Source organism: Thermobia domestica, chromosome 5 (assembly GCF_964235325.1).
Source record: "Thermobia domestica chromosome 5, izTheDome1.hap1.1, whole genome shotgun sequence".
Taxonomy (NCBI): Eukaryota; Metazoa; Arthropoda; class Insecta; order Zygentoma; family Lepismatidae; genus Thermobia; species Thermobia domestica.
In genome coordinates this window covers 2729571-2753298 of record NC_137458.1, presented here as the reverse complement: position 1 = coordinate 2753298, position 23728 = coordinate 2729571, and the positions used below count along the sequence as shown (strand labels likewise).

General features: G+C 36.0%; 1 protein-coding gene across 1 annotated transcript in view; it reads right to left on the bottom strand.

Moving 5' to 3' along the window:
- ds (dachsous cadherin-related 1) overlaps positions 1–23728 on the bottom strand; it is a 635615-nt gene that overhangs the window by 110098 nt on the left and 501789 nt on the right. The window lies entirely within an intron of this gene.

The following is a 23728-nucleotide window of genomic DNA, read 5'->3' as shown; positions in this document are numbered from 1 at the left end:
TATATGAAATGAACTAAAAACTGCATTTTTCTAAATAAATAAATAAATAAACAGCCGGTTACCAATGGACAGAATAGGTTTGATTACCAAAACGTTAAAGAACATATTTTTACCGTTAAAAAAGTCAAATCTCGATTCAGGTATGTAAATATATTATGATAGCCAGTCTTACTCTGGTTATCGCGGGTTGTCACTTGGTCAGCAGTGTTTTAGAATAAAATGGCCAACGTTTTGTACCTGGAACTATACAAGTTAATAAATTTATATTCACTAAACACGAGGAAAACGCGTGATATTAATTTTAATTTGAAGAATCATGTCGTTGAAACACTATCAATTACTCATAAAATTTTACGAAAAATATTGGGGAAACCCATTTCCCAATTCCATCACACTTTGTCCTCCTGAAGAAATTAATTTCTACAAAATCTAAGTCCTTACACAGAATTATATAGTCAGCCATTTTTTTTTGTTTGAAAAAAAAAAAACTCGTTCTGTATGTAAAAAGGTGAAAAGGCTTCATTCGTGCCAGCCAACGTCTGCTGGTATTACATACATTTGTTAACATTTTTTGTGAGAATTTTTTTATAAATATTTTCAAGGGTGGGGCAACTTGCTTGCAAGAATTATATATAAAAAAAACACACACATACACACACAAATATCTTTGTTTTTTGTGGTTTGGGAGTTTTCTTTCTTTATATATGTACGTAGGAATAAAAATATATTATTTTTTTGTTTTGTTTGAAACAAGAAAAAAAAGTGGTTCGAGAATCAAACAATCAGCCGTCCTTGGAATGCCGCGAAACAATATCACGCAATCCTTTAGTAGCAGCCATCTTGAAAAATATTTCTTGATTATTTTAAAGTGTCTTTTGATAACTGGAATTAATTCTGATATAATTCACGAATTTATTAATATTAATTATATTTTGATAGAAGTCCTTGGAAATGGAAACTCAGAGGAAATATCGATTTAAACATTATCAACTGTTAATATCGATTAAAAAAGATTATTCCAAATAAATTATTTAGAGTAATTTTCTAGCGACCCATTCACGTAGCGTGCAAGTGTTCTGTTTTAATTTCAGGAACTCGATTTAAAGAAAGAAAAAAAGTAAAAATAAAAATTTTAACAAAAACTATAGAAAAATGGGTGCACTGGCGTCAGACGGCAGGTGCGTTTGAGATTTTTATTATATTCCATGTTTTTCTCTTATTTAAGTATCTATACTGAATAGTATGCAGTGATAATATGTACATATATATTATCTCTCTTTTACTTCATCTTTTACAAGTATCGAATTCCGTTGAATAATAAAAAAAAAGAAAAAGAACGAAAGATATTTCCGTGTTACTTGATACTTATATCATAAGCCGATCTTACTTTTACCGATACTCAATGCACTGACAACGTATTTATTTACAGAAAGTTTCTGTGTAGTTCAAAGCATTTGAAAAAAATGAAATCTTTAGTTTTACGTCGCACGATTATGCTGGTTAGGCTAAAGGAGACGGTGATTATGAGAAATGAATGAAACGGTGGAATGAAGAAAGTGGGGGAACCCCGAGAAAACCTACGAGCACGATGTTTGGCCACCACAAAGTCCACACGGCGCGAGCTGGGATCGAACCAGGGACCCCAGGAACCGGAGATGAACGCTCTACCACTGTGCCACCGCGCCCCCTCAAAGCATTTGAGTATTGATTTTGAACTATCCAGTACAACTCAAAGAGACGTCACACTTTAGTGATTAGAACGCTGGACTGATGTTTGCGTGCTCCTGGGTTCGGTTCCCGGCCGGTGTCGTCCACTCAGTGTCGTGAGGCGAACTGGGGAGTCACGTGACGGCCACTAGGTATAGAAAGATCCTGCTACGTGTGTTAGAGACAGGGCGGCACGTGTTCATCGCTAGACTGGACCTAGTTCAACCGGTCGCTAATAGATGGCGCTGGAGCGGCTCAGACCCACAAAGAGCTGTCACGTCAAGTGGTTTTAGTATCTATAACTCAAATAATTAGTGTTGTCCACGAGACGAGACGACAAATTACGTTTTCTCGACTCGTCTCAGAAAACGCCTTGTCTCATTGTGTAAATTTATGTACAAAACTTACGTCCTGATTGTTTTCGTAATTTTATCTAGAAATTATCTAAATTCTTCTGCATTATGAGAGATCTAAGAAGGGATAGATATAACAACATTTAAACCATATTTATTATTGGCGTATATTGTGTCATATCTTTCGTATCTGAGCTCCCTTGTGGCTAAGCGATTATCGTACGCGGCTGTAGCGTAGGAGATCCGGATTTGATACTCGGCGGGATTTCACGTTAAACTGTACGTGAACATCTCATATAGCCTCTTTGCTGAACGGGACACTAAACTCAAAAATCAAATCAAATCAAGCCTTCCGTGGCTTTAATAGTCTTCATCCCGGCGAAATTAAAATACCGCTAATTTTACAGTAATTATGTGATATCTTCAAATAGATAAAAGATAATCGAAATGTGGAACAAGAGCGCCCTAGACAATATTATTTTACATGAGAAACCGTTATCACGACTCACTTATCTGCTTTCGATTTCGAGCCATTTTGAAAAATCGGCATTTATTTTCGCGTTTCTAAACAGCTGAAAACGGAAAGTCACTAGGTGACTTGTGATAACGGTACCTCACGCAAAATAATATTGTCTAGGGCGCTCTTGTTCCACAATTCAATTATCTTTTATCTATTTGAAGATATCACATAATTATTGTAAAATTAGCTGTATTTTAATTTCGCCGGGATGAATACTCTTAAACGTTGATAAGCGCTCTTCATTACGTTCGTACAATAAGTTTATCAATATATATAGATCATGTAACACTAAATCACTGTTTGAGAGCTAAGACTTGTGTGAATTACTGTTGGCTACGAGAAACGTTAAATTTTTTCGTCTGATCTCAAAAAAGTATATTTCTCGTATCGAATATCGGCACCTTTACGTGGCCAACACTATAAAGTATTCAAACTCCAATCATTCGGAACGCCAAATATCTAGATCAATACGGGGAAAATTTTAAAGAAATTACATTACAAAACTTACTGAAATGCGAAATTATGTATTGGTTTGTAAATTCTTATTTAAAAGAGTGTTAAAATTTGTTAAATTAGAATTTTCCTAGTTTATATTCGGTTAATTATAAGTTTGTATTTCATTATTTTCAGCGATACTATATTCTAAGAAAATTCGAATAATTCTCTTGTATTTTTGAGACTTTTAACTGAAAAGCAGGGAGTGTTGAAAGCAAGTTTTTTTTTTTTTTTTTAACGTGACTTTTATTTTAAGAACTGCTACCAATTATCTGATTTTTGCACAGTTTAGGAAAATAAGTAATGATGTGTTTCAGTGTTGGAGTGGGGTGGTTTATTAGGACTCCCATACCTTATTTGACGTAGAAGGAAAATAAAAAAAGGTTGTGGTTGGTTCACTAAGATACCTATATGAGGTGTTCAAATTGTGTGCAAGATTTTCCACTTCAAACGTAAAAAAAAAAAAAGTCTATGTACAGTCAGCGACAAAAGTTCTTTAAATTTGGCCAAATTTATTTTAAGAATAACGTTGAAGCGTACACAGTTTCATCGAGTTTCAAACCTGGAGCATACAGAAAATAACATTCTTTTTTTTCTTTTTTTAATTTATTGAAAAAACTGTATTCAAATTGTCCTTTCATTCTGAAGACATTTACGATACTAATTTCATTAAAAGGAAATAAATTTTGTCCCTGATGGTATATATATATATATATATATATATATATATATATATATATATATATATATATATATATATATATATATATATATATATATATATATATATATATGTCTGAAATTGTCTGTTAAAGGATAAAATGAATATTTAAGTTTTACGTCCCACGATTATGCCGGCTAGGCTAAAAGAGACGGTGAAAATGAGAAATGAATGAAATGGTGGAATGAAGAAAGGGAGGAAATGGGAGAAACACAAGAAAACCCACGCACATGGTGTTTGTCCACCACAAAGTTCACTTGGTGCGACCTGGGATCGAACCAAGGATCCCATGCACCAGAGGTAACAATCTACCACTGAGCCACAGCGGTCCCTCTGTTAAAAGGAACAACCTCTTATAGTTGTCCACTGTATAGTGCATTTATTTTGTGTCCCATGTAAAATTAGCTTTTACGCTTTTTTAGTCTCCAATTATTGTTATTTTTATTTTCCTGAAGTGTGTAAGAATCCTGATCAAAAATTTCCCATTTTCATAGTGAACCAAGAGAGAGATAGAGAGAGAAAAAGCCGAATATAATTATATTCCGCAATTCATTTCTTTCTTCTTTACTATTATATTTATTTTTTTCTCAAGTCTTTTAAGTTTTGAAAACATATTTTCTTTGCAACACACACACACACACACACACATACGGCTCCGCTTGTCCGTTTCTTTTAAGGTTGATTTTCCTCCTCGTAATTGCTTTAATCTTCCCCCGAACACCTGTAATTCTGTGTCGTTTGCTGTAATTATAGGAAGTTCCCAGCAGTATGATTACAATATTTAGCTCAATACAACAATGATTTGGGAGGAAAGGGGGGAGAAAGGGGTAGAAATGAAAATGGTTACCAAAAAAAAAAAAAGCGTTTAGTGACTACATATAGGAAAAATAAGCAACTCATATTATTTTTTTAATCAAACAAAAAATGAATTTATGTATATGAAACTGGAAAAAGAAATAGGAAAAAATAGAATATGTTTGATATACGATTCTAGCAAAGAATGTCGATTTTTCTCTTAAAAAAAAACTTCAAGTCCTCTCTCTTCTACCGTTTTTTAAATTTATTTTTTATTCTTCCTGCTACTCTGGACTTTTTAAAATATGATAATCAGATCCAATCAACAGTAATATGTATTTTGGTTGTAATTTAAGGAGATAGAAGACCAGGTACGGAGAGCTGTGGAAAAGGGAAGACGCAGGACGAAAGGCTTATTTCGAAAAACGCCAGGTATAAGAAATTAACTTTTAAAAAAGCAAAAACCTGGACACTATACATATATATATATATATATATATATATATATATATATATATATATATATATATATATATATATATATATATATGAAGAAGAAGGTAATTATGAATGTTTCCATCCATGTCCGAAAATATAAGCTATCAGTCTTACTTCATTACGCCAAGAGCCTTACTTAAAGAACATAACTTACCAACTACACCGTAATTACTAACAAAACATTTAACGGACTCTTTTAGACCTTTATAAGATATACTGTGTAAGGATGTATGTATATAATCTACACATGACCGTTATATGTATCATATAGAGATAGGTACATATGTGAACTTGTATATACAGATTGTATTATATATATATATTACACAGGACATTTTGTAATCTAAAAGAGTTTGTTGCACAATTGTTAAGTCAGCCGATTGAGAAACAGGGAGGGTAAAATTAAATGAAATTACATCTCTGGAGCGATTAAAATAGGCGATATCATGGCTTCTTCAACATCATGCGAAAAAATATCTACTAGAATTGTTCAGAACAATTCACCCCCTTTTGTTTTGTTTTTAATAAAGTACTTAGCATGACAACTTCACGTACACTAAGGTCTTTTTTTTTTTTTTTTTTTTTTTTACTGCCCCGTTCTTTCTGAAAAGATGTTATCTTCTTTGTGTGCTTCGTAACATGTCACGATTTAGGATCCATCTCCCGAATAGAGAGAGAGAGAGAGGGGGGGGTAACGCCCCAACCTCTCATCTCATCATGAAGCACCCTTTTTCTTAACAATTCCCAGTCTCTGCTGCTTTAACCCGTTTATATACTAAAACTACTGGAAACTGAGGTAGCGATCTTTTTTTTTTTCTTTTCTCTCTCTCTCTCTCTCTCTCGTATCTAGTTCCCTTGACCAACTAAGAATTAGAGGAAAAACTCTTTATAAACCTGGTGGCTTCTATGTTTAAAATACCGGATAAAAATTCTTTTTTGGGGGGGGGGGGGGAAGAAAGGGATTCTGAAGCAAGGTGGAGAATTTTTCATTCTACTCTCAATATCAGCAAAATATACAGTAGATATAGATACGACTTCGTCTCTTTCTCTGTTATAGACTGTACAAAAATTGCATTTAAAGAAAAAAAAGTTGAATGAACTTGTAGTATTAAAGAACGGGCACGCAGCATGCATTTCGCTTTTGTTTCGATTGGTATCTGTCTCTCTTATTAAGGCAGAAATGCAATTTCTCATCATCTCTTCCAACCTTCTCCCAAAGCACACCAGTTCTTCGAAATGAATACCCTTGGTGACCTCGCTTTACTTACAAAGTCGCTACTATTATATCACAATCCAATATCATTCTCTTAAAAATTAATTTCCCTTTATTTTTTTTCACATCCGCTGCAGCTGAAGAGTTCAAATATATATATATATTAGTTTAACGTTCCAAGATTATGCCCTTTAGGCTAAAGGAAACGAACGATTAATGAATGTCAAATTAAAATTTTTGTTTTCTCCCACGGGGTACCGAACTCGGGACCAGGAGCACTAAAGAAACAGCCGCTAGCCACTAGACCAGCGGGGAGGTCTAGCTGAAGAATTCACGCATCACATATATCATTGATCTATTATTATTATTATTATTTATTTAACAATCTCCAGATACAAGAGCTGCTTCGTAGCTAAGCGGTTAGCGTACACGCCTTTGGCGTTGGAGACCCGGGTTCGATTCCCGGCGGAAGCTCATGTGGTTCGGATTTCACGTTAATCAGTAGGTCTAAGTTTGTTACAAACTTGGCAAAGCATTTACAGAAACATTTCAATTGCTTTCTCAATTCATTCAGGGTATCCTCGTTCAAAAAAAAAGCAGACATGACTTGGTGAAAGTGTCCATCACAAATTTGTATCATGTGGTCAGATGGTAAGCAAACACCTGTATTTGTATTTGTATTTGTATTTATTTACTCCATTTAAAACCAAGATACATTTGGTATTTGGAGGGTTCAGACAGTCCTCTTTCTTACAGTAAATACACTTAGAAAAAGAAATATGTTACTACTATTTAATATACATTATTGTAAAGATAATCTGTTACGCTGTAATATACTTTATCCACCAGGAATCTCTTGAGTTTCTTTTTAAAAACATTTATATTTTCTTCATTTTTTATTTCTCTGGGCAGCTTATTGTAAATTTGTACTCCCATATGGCTTGGGCCTTTGTACAGTCACCCACATAAGTACCTGGACTCATGACTGTTATAATTCCATTACTTGGGATCCAGGTACTTATGTGAGTGATTGTACCAGTACATTTTAGCCCGATTGAGGGATATTGGGCTCAGGAAGAGGCCTGAATTGTGGGAAAACCAGATTTGGATGGTCCACCGTGCAAATTCGCTTACTCATGCTTTGCTCCTCATCCACAGTTATCTTGCAAAACATCAGATTCTTAGTTGTGTCCCACCCATCCTATTATCCAGATCTAGCCCGAGCAGACTTTTTTCTGTTTCCCTAACTTAAAATGACTTTGAAAGGACGTCGTTTCCTAACTAGGGATGCGCACGAGACAAGATTTGAGGTTGTCTCGTCTCGAAAATGTGCTATAAAAGTGATGTCTCGACTCGAAAAACGTATATTTTTCTATTGGAAGAGCTGTGTCTCGACTCGAATTTTCTCAGGAAAATTCTGTCTCGACTCGACTCGTGCACATCCCTATTCCTAACCATAGAGGAAATTCATGACATGGGACACACGACCTGCGAACCATCCCAGAAAGTGAATTCCGGGAGGTTTTCCAAAAAGGGCAGAAACGTTGGGAACTGCTTGCCAGTAAATTGTAGTCTCTGTCGAGCGTAACAAATGAATACGTCATAAAATTATCATGGAAACTAATTTCATATTACGTATTAATTACATTAACTAGGCAAGACTTCAAGATTTTTTATAGACAATAATAATAAAAAAAAACTTTTTCTTGCTTTTAGATGCTTTATTCTTATTATTTTTTACTTTTAGCGCTTTTATTATGTTCTATCTTTTATTGCTTTTGTTGAAGTCGGTTAACCTTCAGATATACATCGGGCAAAGATTTAAACAAAATCGTAGACTCTCAAGTTAAGGGGGGGGGGGCTGGTGATCCCTAATTATCTCAAGGTAATGATTGATACCTCATTGGAAAGCTTATGGAACACTGATTGCGAGAGGTAACACAAGTGCAATTTAGGCCATATTCGTAGAAGAAGAAGAAACAAAAATTCTAAAAAAAAAAAAAAAAAAAATATGAAAAAATGGAATTTGGGGGGGGGGAGAGCCTTTGCACCCTTTACAGTCACTCTACGCTGACAAAATTAAGCCAATGTCGGCAATAATCTTGTGACAATAATATAAAAATGGTAGGCATTGCTGCAATACAAAGCGAGATAAAAATTCAGAACAAAATTCCTATAAAAACACCTGAATATCATTTTCGAAAGCTGTTGCAGACCTTCACGGTGGCGGTTCTGGTGACAACCTTAATTATCAGTCATGATTGATATATCGTTGGAACCGTACGGATCACAAATTGCAACGAAGTAACATTTGTGCAAACTAATTCAGTGGAAAGATATCTTGTCTTATACGAACCGTTCAGAAAATAAATGTAATTTACGTCAAAAAAAAAAAAAAAAAACTGAGGCTAAAAAAATTGACCCTCCCCTACACCCCTCATATAAGCAAGAAGTATTTTTGCAGGGTATTTAGCGTCTAGTGGACTATTTCATTGCTTCACATACCAATTTTTATGACTGTACTCACAAGGGGGGAAATAGCTTCCCCCAAAAAATGATGCAAAAAGCACGAAATTTACCCTCCCTCCACTCCACCGTGGTATCTTTCACATACATAAAATGCATATCGGCGGCAAGCTTCATCCTTCAGGAACAGACTGAACTAAAATTACCTTCCTAGCTTAATTAGGGGCTGAGCCATTACGGTTTAAGTTTAAAACCTCGACGTAGCAGTTGCGTCCTTCGGCTTTTAAAGGTTAATATTACTTAAGAAAACTTATCAAGCTGAAAATATGTCAAAATATATCAAAAGATCTTTTATTCTGGTTTAACCGAACTTTCGTTCAACCAAAGCACCATCATTGCCATCAAATTCTGTTAAACGGAACTCTACTATATTATACAACGATGGCATGCAACACCTCTACAATACAGATGTCATTACGCGTTATTTGATGAACTTGTAACAAAACTGCTATTTTTAGTTTACTCCTCAAGAGACATGCACGAGCTCCATTCTTTAATTTCGATGCGGGTTCAGCGTATTTTCCACAGCCCAACAGGAAGAACGTACGATGTCCTTATCCCTTATATTGAACGCCCCCTGGGCAATAACTGCAACATATGAAATGGCCCCCAAGAGCAAAACCAAAATCGTGCACAATGTTGTATTGAGATTATCCAACCCCATTCTTCGGCGAAGTCTTCCCATGCAGCCAACTGGAAGACCGGAGATGCCGGTGGACGAGAATCTGCAAGCGAGGCGAGCGTAGGGTCAAGTCGAGGCGTTCCTAATCAGAAGAATTAATATGGCATTGTTCAGAACGTACGTTGGAGTCAAAGGGTGTCGAGGGCCTGGCCTTTTCTGATTAATTGAGTTGGGTCTGCTCTCCTACTCTCTCAGTTCTTCTTTTCCCACATTTACATACCAGCGTCTTCCACACAACATACAAATAAAGAAAACATATTTTTTTTCTTTCTTGTGTTACTTCGCTCAATACATAGGATTATTCATTCTCTGATATTAAATTCTACATTTTTAGCGCTTAACGAAACAAAAAAAAAAAAAAAAAAAAAGTGTTCAAAGATAAGATATACCAATCCACGCATCTCAATGAGCTAAGCAAAATATCAGTAGAAATCCACATGCGTAGTTTTCGAGAAAAAAAATTTTCTGTAGACTTAAAAAAGAATCTGCACGATAACCAATTATACAATCATAAATTCTCCATACATTGCTAGTTCTACGTGGGTCGTTCAATATATAAGTTTCCCTAAACTGAAATGATTTTTTTTTTTTTTTGGATACATTTGTAAACTAAGGATACATGTGTAGGTGGGTCCTTCCTCACTTCCTCACATGATCCCCATTGAGATGCAGGCATTTGTCTCACCGTTGCACCAATATGTCCAAACCCTTTGCAAAAAAGATCAGGGTTCTGGATATTTAGCACTCTCCTCACCAGAGGTGACCACTTTGTCCAAAACCTCACGCTCACAAGCTCATTTCGACCTCACGCTCACGTCATCGGTCTGACCTCACACTCACACCACCATCCTGATCTTACGCTCACATCACCAGTCTGACCTCACGCTCAATTTGTGAGGTTGAGGTCGAGTGAGCGTGAGTTCCGAACTCGTGAGCGCCGACCTCATGAGTTTGGACACCTTAGCTCCTCCCATTCCGTTTCATCTTCTTCATCTCTTCCGAAATGCTCATCGTCCATCGGAAGTGTAACGGTGGACAAATGCCTCATCCCCTGTCACATTGCCGTCTTGCTGGTATTGCATTAAGCCTTTAAGACTGCAACCCGTTCTCATCTATAGATTATGGCCTCTCAATTGATGAGAAACCCATCGTGCACACACTTTGCGGTATTGTAGTTTCTCGTGAATGATGTGATGGGCTGTTCCAACAGAAATGTTCAACCTTTCTGCAACTTCGCATACCTTAATTCGGCAATTTTCTTGAGCAAGTTTATCCACCCTGCCAATGTTCTAGCCCAAATAGCCAGAGCCCTGATTTTTTTTTTTCAAAGGGTTTGGACAAATTAGTGCAACAGCTTGACAAAAGCCAGAATCTCAATGCGGATTATGTGGAGAAGTGAGGATGGACCCACCTGCACATATATGTTTAGTTTACAAATGCATCTTAAAATAAAACCGGGAAAGTTGTTTTTGTGCTCACCACTATTCGTATTAATTTTCCGTTCTTTGTTACTATCCATTGTTTATTTTAGTCTACAATAGCTTAACTTAAGAGTCTTCAACCTGGCGAAATTAAAATATCGCTAATTTTACAGTAATTATGTGATATCTTCAAAAAGATAAAAGATAATTGAAATATGGAACAAGAGCGCCCTAAACAATATTATTTTGCGTTAGGTACCGTTATCATAAGTCACCTAGCGGCTTTCCGTTTTCAGTTGTTTAGAAACGCGAAAATAAATGCCGATTTTCAAAATGGCTCGAAATCGAAAGCAGATAAGTGAGTCGTGATAACGGTTTCTCATGTAAAATAATATTGTCTAGGGCGCTCTTGTTCCACATTTCAATTATCTTTTATCTATTTGAAGATATCACATAATTACCGTAAAATTAGCGGTATTTTAATTTCGCCGGGATGAAGACTCTTAAGAGAAAATACAGTATGAATTATGATTTGAACGTACGTTAGAAACGTAACTTTAAAAAAATATAATTTCAATGCATGTAAGAAAAGTAACTTGAACAGACGGAAATGACTCATAAAACGAATGTGATTTCGATGCATGTCAGAAACGTAACTTAAATCAAGAAACAAACAAACAAACGAAGTTCGAATATACAATGAACATAATTTCAACTTTAAAAAAAAAAAAGAAAAAAGAAAGAAACGTAAGTGCTCGGAAAAGGCTGCAGAGCCTTACCTTCGTCACGTAAAAGAAGTCGTAACTAAATGAATGAACGTAACATGGATCAGCGAAAAGTTACAATACATTATCCCATAAGAATATACATACTATAATGAATGTTTATTGTAACTTTCCACTGATCCATGTTACGTTTATTCGTTTATTTACGACTTCTTTTACGTGACGAAGGTAAGGCTCTGCAGCCTTTTCCGAGCATTTACGTTTCTAATTAACGTTAAAATCATGTTCACTGTATGAGTCTTTTTCGTTTGTTTGTTGATTTAAGTTACGTTTGTAATAAGTTTGAAAACATACTTGTTTTATGAGTCTTAAATGTAAGTTTCCACCGATTGAAGTTACGTTTCTAACATGTGTTGAAATCACATTCGTATAAAAAACGCATGTCAGACACGTAACTATAACATTACGGGTACATAGGAATAAATCTTATACTATAATATGAAAAGACAATATTTGAGAGTGTTCAACGTAATCTCCAAAAGTACTCAACCACTTGGATAATTGCTTCACTGCTGGACAGTAGCGTCATTTCAGATTTGGCTGGGGGGGGGGGAGGTAAGACCCCTTCATATACGTAAAATTTCGTGTTTTTCACTGACTTGCTACTATTCTATTGATAAAATCTATATAAATCTCAAACTCAGGGGGACAAATGCCCCCTGCCCCCCTAAATGACGCCCCTGCAGCTGGATCGTAGATATGTACTAGCTACTATCACGTTTTTACTCATTAGGGATGAAATTGAACCAAGAATAAGAAGTAAAACAAGCTGTGTGAAAAACATTATCACTATTATATCCAAACATTAAACATATATCAAAATTCTGTTTATACATACTGAAAGACACAAAAATTGGAATTTGCTTTTTCTTTTCTTCAAAAATTACGGCTTGTCACTTACTTCACGAAATTCAATATGGAAAATGCAGAGGAAGACCATGTGAATATACTGTTTTTTTCTTAAGCTGGGCGCATATTAACGAGAGGAAGGCCAGCCAAGTCGAAGGTCTGATGGACGCAGGAGAGTATCTGGAGAGAGGTCAGAGTACACTGACTATGTTTCAATCATAATGTTACAGAGGCCCTCTTGTAGCACGCACTGAAGTGCATATGCGATACGAGGTTTTGTTGTTTTGGTCACAGTACTGAATTTCGGCTCGGCTGTTCTTGTCTTCTGTTAATGTATGGCCGGCCTTATGGTTGAGTCGAAAGCACTGTAACGCGTTAAAATTATGAAAGAGTAATATATATTATAACAACTGAACTTTAAACGGAATTCGAACTCATGAACTTCAAGCGGAATTCAGATCTTGCAATCGTCAGTCTTAGGCTGGTCGTATATTGACCAAAGAAAGGCCAACCAAATTGAGGCTGAGGGAAGAAGAAGAGGATGCAAGGGGTGAGGCTTAGTTACAACGTTGGAGAGACCTTTCTCTAGCATGTGTTGGAGTGAATATACGGTATGAGAATCTGTTGCATTGCTCATAGTACTGAACCTCGGCTCAGCTGCTGTCCTCTGGCATATGTACGACCGACTTTACAGTGGAGAAAATTACTAGTGTGAAGATAGATGCCTGACAGATACGCAACCAGACATGTACTAGTGTTGGGTACGTTGACTACTTTCAGGCTGTAATAATATATTGCAGAAACTTATTATAAATGACTAAATTGTAAAGATGTAAATAAACTAGGTATAAATCAGTAGTAATGTGATAAAACTATACCCACTTGAAGAGTATAAAGTGGAGACTGATTGAAGCAAACTCTTTACTCGACTGCGACTTTGAGACAAATTTACAACAATCAACAACAATAATAATGAGAAAAGAATTCGTTAAGTATGAATACATGAAAGCATATTTGTCGCCTTGTTATTCGCCTAGTAAGACAAGAAAATGCGCTGGAAAAAACTGTCTAGTAGTGCTGCCTAAGGAACGAGACGAAAATGAAATCACCCTGAATCTTTCAGTTTAACATCCCACAATCATGCCCTGTAGGCTAAGGGAGATGGATGATTATGGCAAGTGAATGATAATGGAAAAAATGGTGGAATGATAATGTAGGAGAAAACGAGGGTGCCCCCGAAAAAACCCTACGGACAGGACGTTGTTCACCATAAACTTACTACGCCGGGATCAAACCAGAGATCTCACACACCAGAAGTAGGCAGTCTACCACTGGGCCACGGTGCTTCCCTCGAAGTGAGACGACAAATATCACAACACTAGTTTCTCGTGGGCAACACTAGTTTACGTAAGTCCTAGATCTCTTACATGATTCGTAGTATAAAAATTGTATATTGACAAAATGCTTATACGAACGCAATGAAAACCATTAATCAACGTTTAAAGATACCCAAGTTATTAGACAAGACATTCTAATAATAAATATGGTTTAAATGTTGCAATTTCACTTCTCTTATAGACCTCCCGTGACACGAAAGAATTCTATAACAATTAGAAAAAGAGTAAGAAAACAAATCAGGATATAAATTTTGAGTATAAACTAACAAAAAAAGACAAGAAAGATTTTCTGAGAATCGAGAAAGAATTAGACGAGAACTGAGACGAGACGAGATGAGACGAGAAATCCTTATTTCACGTCTCGTGGGAAATAGTGGATCGATTTTTGGTGGAAAAGCATCGAACGCATTACAGCAGTATATATCAAAACTGTTTCTTATTCTGAAAACAAAAAACTCGTTACTGATAATTACCCAATGAATCAATCTATGGACTAGTTAGTATAGTACTTGGCTAAATTACTTGAACACAGAAAGCAATCTGAAACAATCTTCCCAAGAGTATGATATATTTAAATGCCTTACTATTTGTGTTGTTCACGAGACGAAAGGACCGAGAAATAAAGTTTCGTATTGTTTCGATTCTCGGAAGAATTCTGTTCTCGTTCCGTCTCGAAATGTTCTCGTCTTGTGTTGTAAATTTATGTCCTGATTATTTTTTTTTTCGTTATTTTCAATCTAGAAGTTATCAGAATTTTTCCGCATCACGAAAAGTCTACGAAAGATGTGATATTACAACATTTAAACCAAATTTCTTATTGGAGTACATTGCGTAATGATCTGTGTATCTTTAAACGTTGATAAATAATCTTCACTGTGTTCACATAATCACTTTATCACTTTATAGTTTTTTATACTATGAATCATGCAACAGTAAGACATTCTTTGAGATCTAACACTTAAATAAACTACTGTTGATCTCGAAACTCGAGGAATTCCTCGTCTCGAATTAAAAAATGTACACCTCGTCTCAACTCCCATTACTTTTTGGAGACGAGGCATTTTTCGTCTCCCGGGGAACACCACTTATCATGTAACTCGAGCACGATATTAAAGAAAGAAAGTTTCCTGTAAAAGCATTTTGTATCACCTAACGCCTATGCCGTAAAATACATTTTCATGTCTCTCATAAAACAATTAATTTCACATTTGTGTAGGACATATTTACTTTAAAAACCATGTTTGTGTTACATCTATTTATGTAAAACATTTAAATGAAGGCATTTTTCTATGAATACTACAGTTCATTGAAAACGATTTCGGAGGAATTAAAAAAAATAAATAATAATAAGGCTGGAAATAATTATCTGGTTGGACTTTAATTACTGTCGTGTCGGGAAAATCTTGTCTGTCTTTTTTTTTTTTTTTTTTTTTTTTTTTTAATGAAGTACAGAGCCACGAGGCAAATTCTCAATTACCCTTATTATGCACAACCCTTAGGTTAGGGAGGGGACTGGCAGACGAACGATGAAATAAAAAAAAAAAAAAAACTACCCGTGTTCTCCACTCAATGACACGCTAGATACAGTAGCATCTTTCTCCAAAGGAGTTTTCTTCAGTTTTTTTTATAACGTCATGTTATAGCCGTCTAGGCTATGTTATGAATGGAAGACGTATTCACTACAAAATATGTGTGTGTGTGTTTTTAATGCGACATGATTGTTGACAGTTTTCCTTTGGTGTACTATAGATGTGTCAATCAGAAAAAAATTCTGAGTTCCATTTTTTTTTAAATAAAGAAATAAAATAAAGGACAAAAGAGTTAATGTATTATTTCTCGTTGTGTGTCAAGTTTATTTTCAGTGACACAATCAACACTACCAAAACAACAAAGCTCTCATTTTATTTCCATTATCACAGGCGTCGCAGTAGTCTTAGTAGTACTACCAGCACATATGATTTTTATTTTTATTTATTTATTTATTTATTTAGAAAACAACACAACAGGCTTAATGCCTAATTATAGTGTCGTATAATACATACATAGACATATATACATTTACCCCTACAATTAATCAATTCACTTCGAGTGTCAGGTACTTGGTAATAATCCTGTTTCTAAATACATATTCTGACATACTGAATATATCTAAAACATCAGTTTTATGACTTAACTCATTGTAGGAGTCCCACATTCCCCCACAGCGGAGATTTACTGAGAATATTTGTTCGTGCCCTTTCACAGAAAAAAATATACCAGTATTCCCTGGTCTTGTTCTGCCTGATGGAACGCTCAGATATACTTTCGTGAGTAGCTCTGGACAGTCAATTTTATTATTTAATACTTTATATATAAAAATAGTAAATCAAACATCTTTCGTCGATTCATCAACGTTAGGAAGTTCAAACTCCTTACTAAGTCCACGTAGGGAATCTGTTTGGGATAGAAAGCTGTTTTCTTGTACGTAAGCATTTTTAGAAATTTAAATTATATGTTTTCTATTGCTTGTAAGTATTTATTTACATTCGGTGTCCACTTCTAATTACACACGTTGTGAAAGAGTGAAAAGGTTGTTTTGTGGAAATTTTGACTTAGATAGTGCTGACGACACTGAGAAAAAAAGGTATGTGGCGTATTCTACATAAAAATGTAGATTACATGCGTAAATCCTGTAGTTCTTGGACTTAACGTGTAACCCTATGTGATATCCTGCAGCAAACGTATAGATGAAGACGTATGTTTTATATGCACTTTCTGTATAAGTGTTCCGAATAAATGTACTTTCCATACTAAAAAACAGAATTGTACATAGACAGTCAGGATCTCATATACAGATGAACATATATAATATGTAGCTACCGTATGTAATTTACGGAAGACTGTTAGATGTTATACATCCTGCAACAAAAATGATGTAACATCTAAGCGGTAAACGTGTGTAGCATATGGATAACTTATGCTCCGTACTGATTTCCGTAGTAAACATAAGGATTCCGCATATTTGTACAGTCCGCAGCAAAATCTTGCAACTTGCAATACAAGTTTATTGTGAAACTACGCCTAGCAGCGCAGGGTATCAACATAACGCTAAGTGGCACGAATCACGCCAGGAGAAACCTCGGCGTCCTCCAATGCACACTTATTTTGGAGCAAAAGACTTCGTCGTTTCACAATAAACTTACATGCTCATGTTGCAGGCTTTCTGCTGCGGACTGTACAATGTACCGCTGCTCGGATAACAGATTTTTCTCAGGCCATGAGATGAAAAATGTATCGTCTCGTTTCGAATTTGAAAATTTATTGTCTCTATTTTCATCCGTTTTAGAGTCGAGAAATTTCATTAGTGTTGTGTACACCTTTACTTCAACAAAGTCTTAGATGTTAAACATTCATTTAGTGTTTCAAAAGTCGTAATACAAAAACTATAAATTGATAAAATGAATCTATGAACGCAATCAAGAGGATTTATCAACTCTTAAAATACGGAAGCTATTGCAGAATATAATCTAATAACAAATATGGTTTAAATATTCCGTGGATATCTCGCGACGTGCAGGAATTCTAATAACTTCAAGATGAAATAAAGAAAAAAAATCATAAAGTTTGTACTTAAATTTACGAAACAAGACGAAACAATCTTTTTTGAGAATACAAAGACAGAACGATTCGATAGACGATATACGACATTTTTACAAAATTTCCGAGACGAGATTTCTACAAAATTTTTGAGACGATACAGAAAAGCTTATATCTCTCACGTCTTTTCGACAACAATACTCGAAAGACAGGCCATAGGGGACCTAAGCCAGGGCGGCATATTAAAAGAATCGAGATTGGAGTATGGAATGCGGAAAAAAAAGAGGCTGACAAAGAGAGAATGTAAACAATGTTGGTACCACAGCGCAACCAAGTTTTCTCGTTTTGCCTCGACATAACTAAATATGTACAAATACGTGCGGGGAAAGATATTTTCTTGGTGCCAGGCGCGTAAAATATGTCAATACGGGCCTGTTTTAAGATACCAATAGAGACGAGGCGACAGAATTTTCGTGGCGAGATATGAGATAAACCTGACGCGAGATAGCCTCAATTCTTGTCTCATAAGCAATTCTAGGTACGAATTCCCGCTCACGGTACAGAATCTTCATTTTTGGATATACATAGTATCTCGCGCAAACAGGAGAAATATTAGGTCGTGTAAACAGTATTGAGCTTTTTGGACACTGAATAAGGTTAGTGTGCAAAATCTTAGAATATGAGCTGGGCCTCACGTCATTAAATAACATTTAAAAAAAGATGGAATGGAATCTTTTAGTTTAACGTCCCGCGACTATACGCTTTAGACTAAGGGAGACGATAAGGCAACTAAGTGAAGATGGAAGAAATTGGTGGAATGAGAATGTAGAAGGAAACGGGAGTACGGAAGAAAAGCTATGGACAAGATGTTGTCCACCATAAACTTACTTGGTTGGGGATCCAATCAGGGCACCAGACGTAAGCGTTCTACCACTGGGCCACCGTGCCTCTCTAACACAAAAAATGAAATGACTTTTTTTCAGTTCTATGTTCACGTAGCTGAGAAACGTCATTTGAGATTTATTGAGGGGAGAGAGGCACGAAGACTACGATATAAATACATATTCATATTTTTTCTTAAATATGTGTTTATACTAATGGTTAAAATATATACATATCTCAATCTTAGGGGGCAATTACCTCGTGAATGCCCAAATGATGTCACAGCACTAACTGAACCTGCGCTGTTTATACAGCACATCATTCTAATATGAGCATGTATTTACTTCCCGCTTCTACATTATAATGTATCTGTAGACATAAGTAACGAACACGAGGACTCACACAGGAAGTGAATTATAGACAAACATATAAACGTAGCATTGTACTATATACGCGGAGATGTTCGAGTGGGTTTGTCGCGGACTGGGAGAAGTGATAGGTGTATGTCTGTCAACCCACCACACGTAACTCTTCTACTGGTTGCCTAACACAAGGATATCAATCTTGCTCTACAGACCTTTGAAGTTGCCAGCATGGAATATATTTCGTCATTCAGATTAAAGCAAAGCGCCTGCAATGTCCGTCAACCCACTATACGTAACTCTTGTAAGGGTTGCCTAACACAAGGTTGAAAAAAAAATGAAATGAAATCTTTGAGTTTTACGTCCCACGGTTATGCCGGTTAGGCTAAAGGAGACGGTGATGATGAGTAATGAATGAAATGGTGGAATGAAGAAAGTGGGAGGAAACGGGAGAACCCCGAGAAAACCCACGCACACGGTGTTTGTCCACCACCTAACACAAGGTTATCAGCCTTAGGAATTCCTCAGGAGGAATGTTAAATCTTATAGGCTCAAAACAATCCCTAAAACGTTGAATAGGAATAAAGGCATTTAAAAAATGAATGAGAACTGACAAATCTACAGAAAATTTAGAATCCAGCACGTTTCTAAAACTTCTGATTTTCAAGATCTCATACTGTATTCCAAAGGAATTTTAATATTATAAATGGTTATATACTGCAGGCTGAAGAAAACATCGTCGGCAATTCAAAACCTGCTATGTGACATTTTCGGCCGTTTCGAGATAATAGTATTATCTGGTGCAGCTTTTAGACTCTTTTAGACTCTCTAATTTATTATTACTTGAGAAGGTACCTAGTTACTTGCAGCATCAAATATTACTTATAACATCACTTTTATAAAGCGAAAAATCTAACCAGGATACTGTTTTTCGTTTCTCCTGAAAAATTTATAAAAATGCACATAGCAGGTTTTGAATTGCCGACGGATTAAAGAACGCAAACTATTGTGAAAAAATCAGTAGAAGGAGAATGTGGGAGGAAGGGAGAAAACCGAATGATACGATGTTGTCGACAGTAGCGTACGCAGAAATTTATTTCGGGAGGGGTCCAAACTCAACATCAGGATATTATATATTAAAATTTATAAAACTGCCCCTAAAATTAGGCTAAATTTACACGAAAGTCGAAATTTCGGGGGGAGGGTCCGGACCCCCGGGACCCAGCCATGCGTACGTCCCTGGCTGTCGATCAGAAACTTACTAGATCCAAGATCGAAGCAATGTTCCTTCTCACCAGGGGTAAGCACACTAGTAAATAACGCAAGAAATAGATATACCACACCAGAGACGTGAAAGGTGATCGAATAACTTTTTTTATGTACTTGCTATTAACTTTGATCAAGATTGAGGTGAGGTTCCAGTACCTTTATTATTATTATTATTATTATTATTATTATTATTATTATTATTATTATTATATATTTTTTAAGAATGAGTACCTTCCCCACAATCGATTGGTTTCCTTGTGAGACTAGCATTACCCACGAGACGAGACGAGACAAAATTTTCTCCACGCGATACGAGGCGAGACAGCTCTTCTAATATAAATAGATAATTATCTGGAGACAAGGCAGATCCGAATCTCATCTCGTGGGCAACACAACTCGATGGTATAAGAGTCCACGTTACTCTACTTGCACATTGTACAAAAGACTGAACAGTATATTGTTTCTTGTCTTAGAAGCTCTTAAGATATGTATCTTCTCTCTCTCTTTCTCACACATTCACTAACACAGAGAGAGAGAGAGAGGGAGAGAGAGAACGTTGATAATATTAAGGGAAAAAATAAGCAATAAATAAAACAGGCTATTATAAAATTTCCTGCGTACAAGTTGTGGGAACACGTGATTATAGGAAAAGGCGTGTCTTGCCATCATTGGCACACAACTACCAGACCGTGTCGAGTTCCAAAGGGGGCGGGAGGGGGAAATGTCGTTGCAGAAAGTTGTCTCTTCAAGTGCCACAGAATGAGTTTTTCCCTTCTTCTCCTCCACACAACTTGGAGAGCCAGATCGCGATTGGATCTCCCTCAGCACAGTGGGCGGTTCCATTAAGGCAGGAAATCCCGCCTCTTTTGTTTCAACCGTGGCCAATGTCTACCCATCTTCCTGTTTACATTAGTCTCCCCCGCCCCCCTCTTGCAAGTAAATCCAGTCTTTTTAACTCGATAAGGTACTGCACAACAATTCTCGGTGGTGTCCGTGCTTTGACCTTCGATGGATTCTATCAGAAATTAATTGCTAAACATTCTTGGCAAACAACTATTTTAATTTATTTTCCGCTTTATGGTCCAAAATTGGCTGTTGTTTCTTCTGGAGGTAGGCAGTATGAGTTATCTCTATCGTGTGGTAGCGAACTTAGGTGCTAATCACCGTGTTGCTAAAACGGAACTCTCGACAAATTCTTCAGCCGGTCAACGAACTCGTCGCTTCCAATTAACCATGCAACGCAGATGAATTCCTGTCGATGTGCTCTCTCTCTCTCTCTCTCTAAAGATGATCACGGCTGCTGAAGAAATAATAGCAATATTCCCTCCGCCCCTTTCACATAGAGCGAGAGAGAGAGAAAAAATATTTTTCGCTTCAAAAGACAAGTAATATTTGATGTTGGCGGTGATAAAAATTTGCTATGGATCAGTAGACGAAACATCTGTAAATTAAGGAATGGAAATTATAAGAAGTAAAAGAAGTATTTGAGAATAAATCACGTGGGAACATATTCCCATCTTATTCTTACTTCCTTCAAATAAAAAAAAAAAAAAAAGAGTGAAATACCGATTTTTGTATTGCTTCGTAACTCATAAAACAAACCTCCACAAAATAAAATCTTTGTATTGCTGAAAAAAAAATAACTCAGATTCATATACACTGTAAAATCCTTGGTATATTGAATTAGGAATTGCTTCTCGAACTCAACTAATATTTCATTATGACGTTAAAAAAATCTACGGATCAGTAAGCGAAATATCTAGAAACTGAGAATTGCAAACTACAAGAAGAGGAAGAAAAAAAAAAGAGTTTTAGGAATGATCCCAAACACTGGATCAAAAGATTGTGATCTTGGAAAATAATTAGTTTTGTATCAGGGGCCTCAAAATTTTTGAACGGCCCCGAAATCGAGTTTTCGTATTTTTTACGGAATAAGCACAATATACTGAGTTAACTGATAGTTTTGGTTTGGTTACACTATATGTAGTTTTCGAGATATAAGCCGTACAAGAAAATGCCTGCTCTGGAACTCGTAAACAAATTAATTCAGTTCTGCAAAGTATCAACTTCTGAATTGCTTCTTGAACTTAGAATCGCTCACAGGATAAGAGACAGGACGGCAATTTCCCGACACTTATCGAGGTAAGGCTGCCTTTAACTTTTATCTTATTGGCAACCTTTGAATTATTATTATTATTATTATTATTATTATTATTATTATTATTATTATTATTATTATCATCATCATTATTAAGTCAACTAGAGACTAACACGAGACAAGACGAGGCAGAATTTTCCTGACAAAATTCGAGTCCAGACACAGCTCTTCCAATAGAGAAATATACATTTTTCGGGTCGAGACATCACTTTTATAGCACACTTTCGAGACGAGAAAGCCTCAAATCTTGTCTCGTGCGCATCCCTAATCAAAACCTCAAATATAAATCAACACTTTTATTCCGGAAACTGAGTTAATTTGTTTCTGAGTCAGTTGCGCAAATCTGTCTTCAATATTTGGGGTGAAGGGTAAAACCGTTCCCATTTTTTTTTTTTTTTTTCCTAAGCGATGTTCAAAATATTTATTAAGTTGAAAAACAACGCTGTGCAGGATCAGAGGAGCAGAGTTGTCTTCAACATTGGGAGGCGGGCAGATTTGGAGCTTATTCTGGGAGGGGACATCAATTTCATCTCACTTTCCTTTGTGGCAATTGGACACAAATCATCACATTTCACCCCCAAAACATATTTCAAAACGGATTATTGATGGGGGAGCAGTCCTCCCCCGTTCCAAGATTGGAGGAGACATGCCCCCCTCATTCGCGGGATTTGCGCCAGTGATCTGAGTTCAAGAATATATAGAAAAATCGGTATTTTGTTGTAAAATTGAGCTAACTTATTTCTTTTTTGAGTTTATTAACCAATACAAAAAAACTATATTTTGCGGATTTCCTCAAAACATAACTTCCACAAAATAAGAACTTATGAATCATCGATTTTTCTTCTAGTTTCATTTGAACTTAGTTCTTATATACCATAAGAAGCATGGTAAAAAATTATTTTTTGAGAACTCTTTATGCTGCTAAGTTGAAACGCATGTTGATAATTGTGTATTTTCTCTCACTTAAGAAGTTGCCAACAAAGAATTTTACTACGTACTTGTCCTCTGCTGTTCGTTTTTGAATGGAACTTGACACAACATCATAAACAACAGTAGCCATAACACCTGCCATTGAAATTTTTTAATGTTCTCGTTTGTTTTCGATAATTTTGGCAACACGATTTGAGCAACAATTTTTTTTTTCTTTCCAAACTTGACTGGAAATAAACAGATCTCTTTATGAAGATTAACAAACCATTCGTTCAACTATTCGTTAATTTTGTTCTGTTAAAAACTTCACATAGAACAATGAATGTTTTGTTTCAGTTTTACCAAGTAGATTGAAAACAAATTACTTTTTACACGGCTTCACAACGGATACAGGAAGTTGGATGTTTTAACAGAATCATTAGTGCACTTTAGAAACCAAAATAGTCCATTCACACACTTTTTAAATATAGTCTCGACTCCCGATATTGATCTTAATAGCTTTCAAACACTGGTAGATCCACGGGGAGAGCAGTATGGATAACCACTCTCTCCCCCTGGGAGGGGGCTACTATTTTATATAGATCTGTAT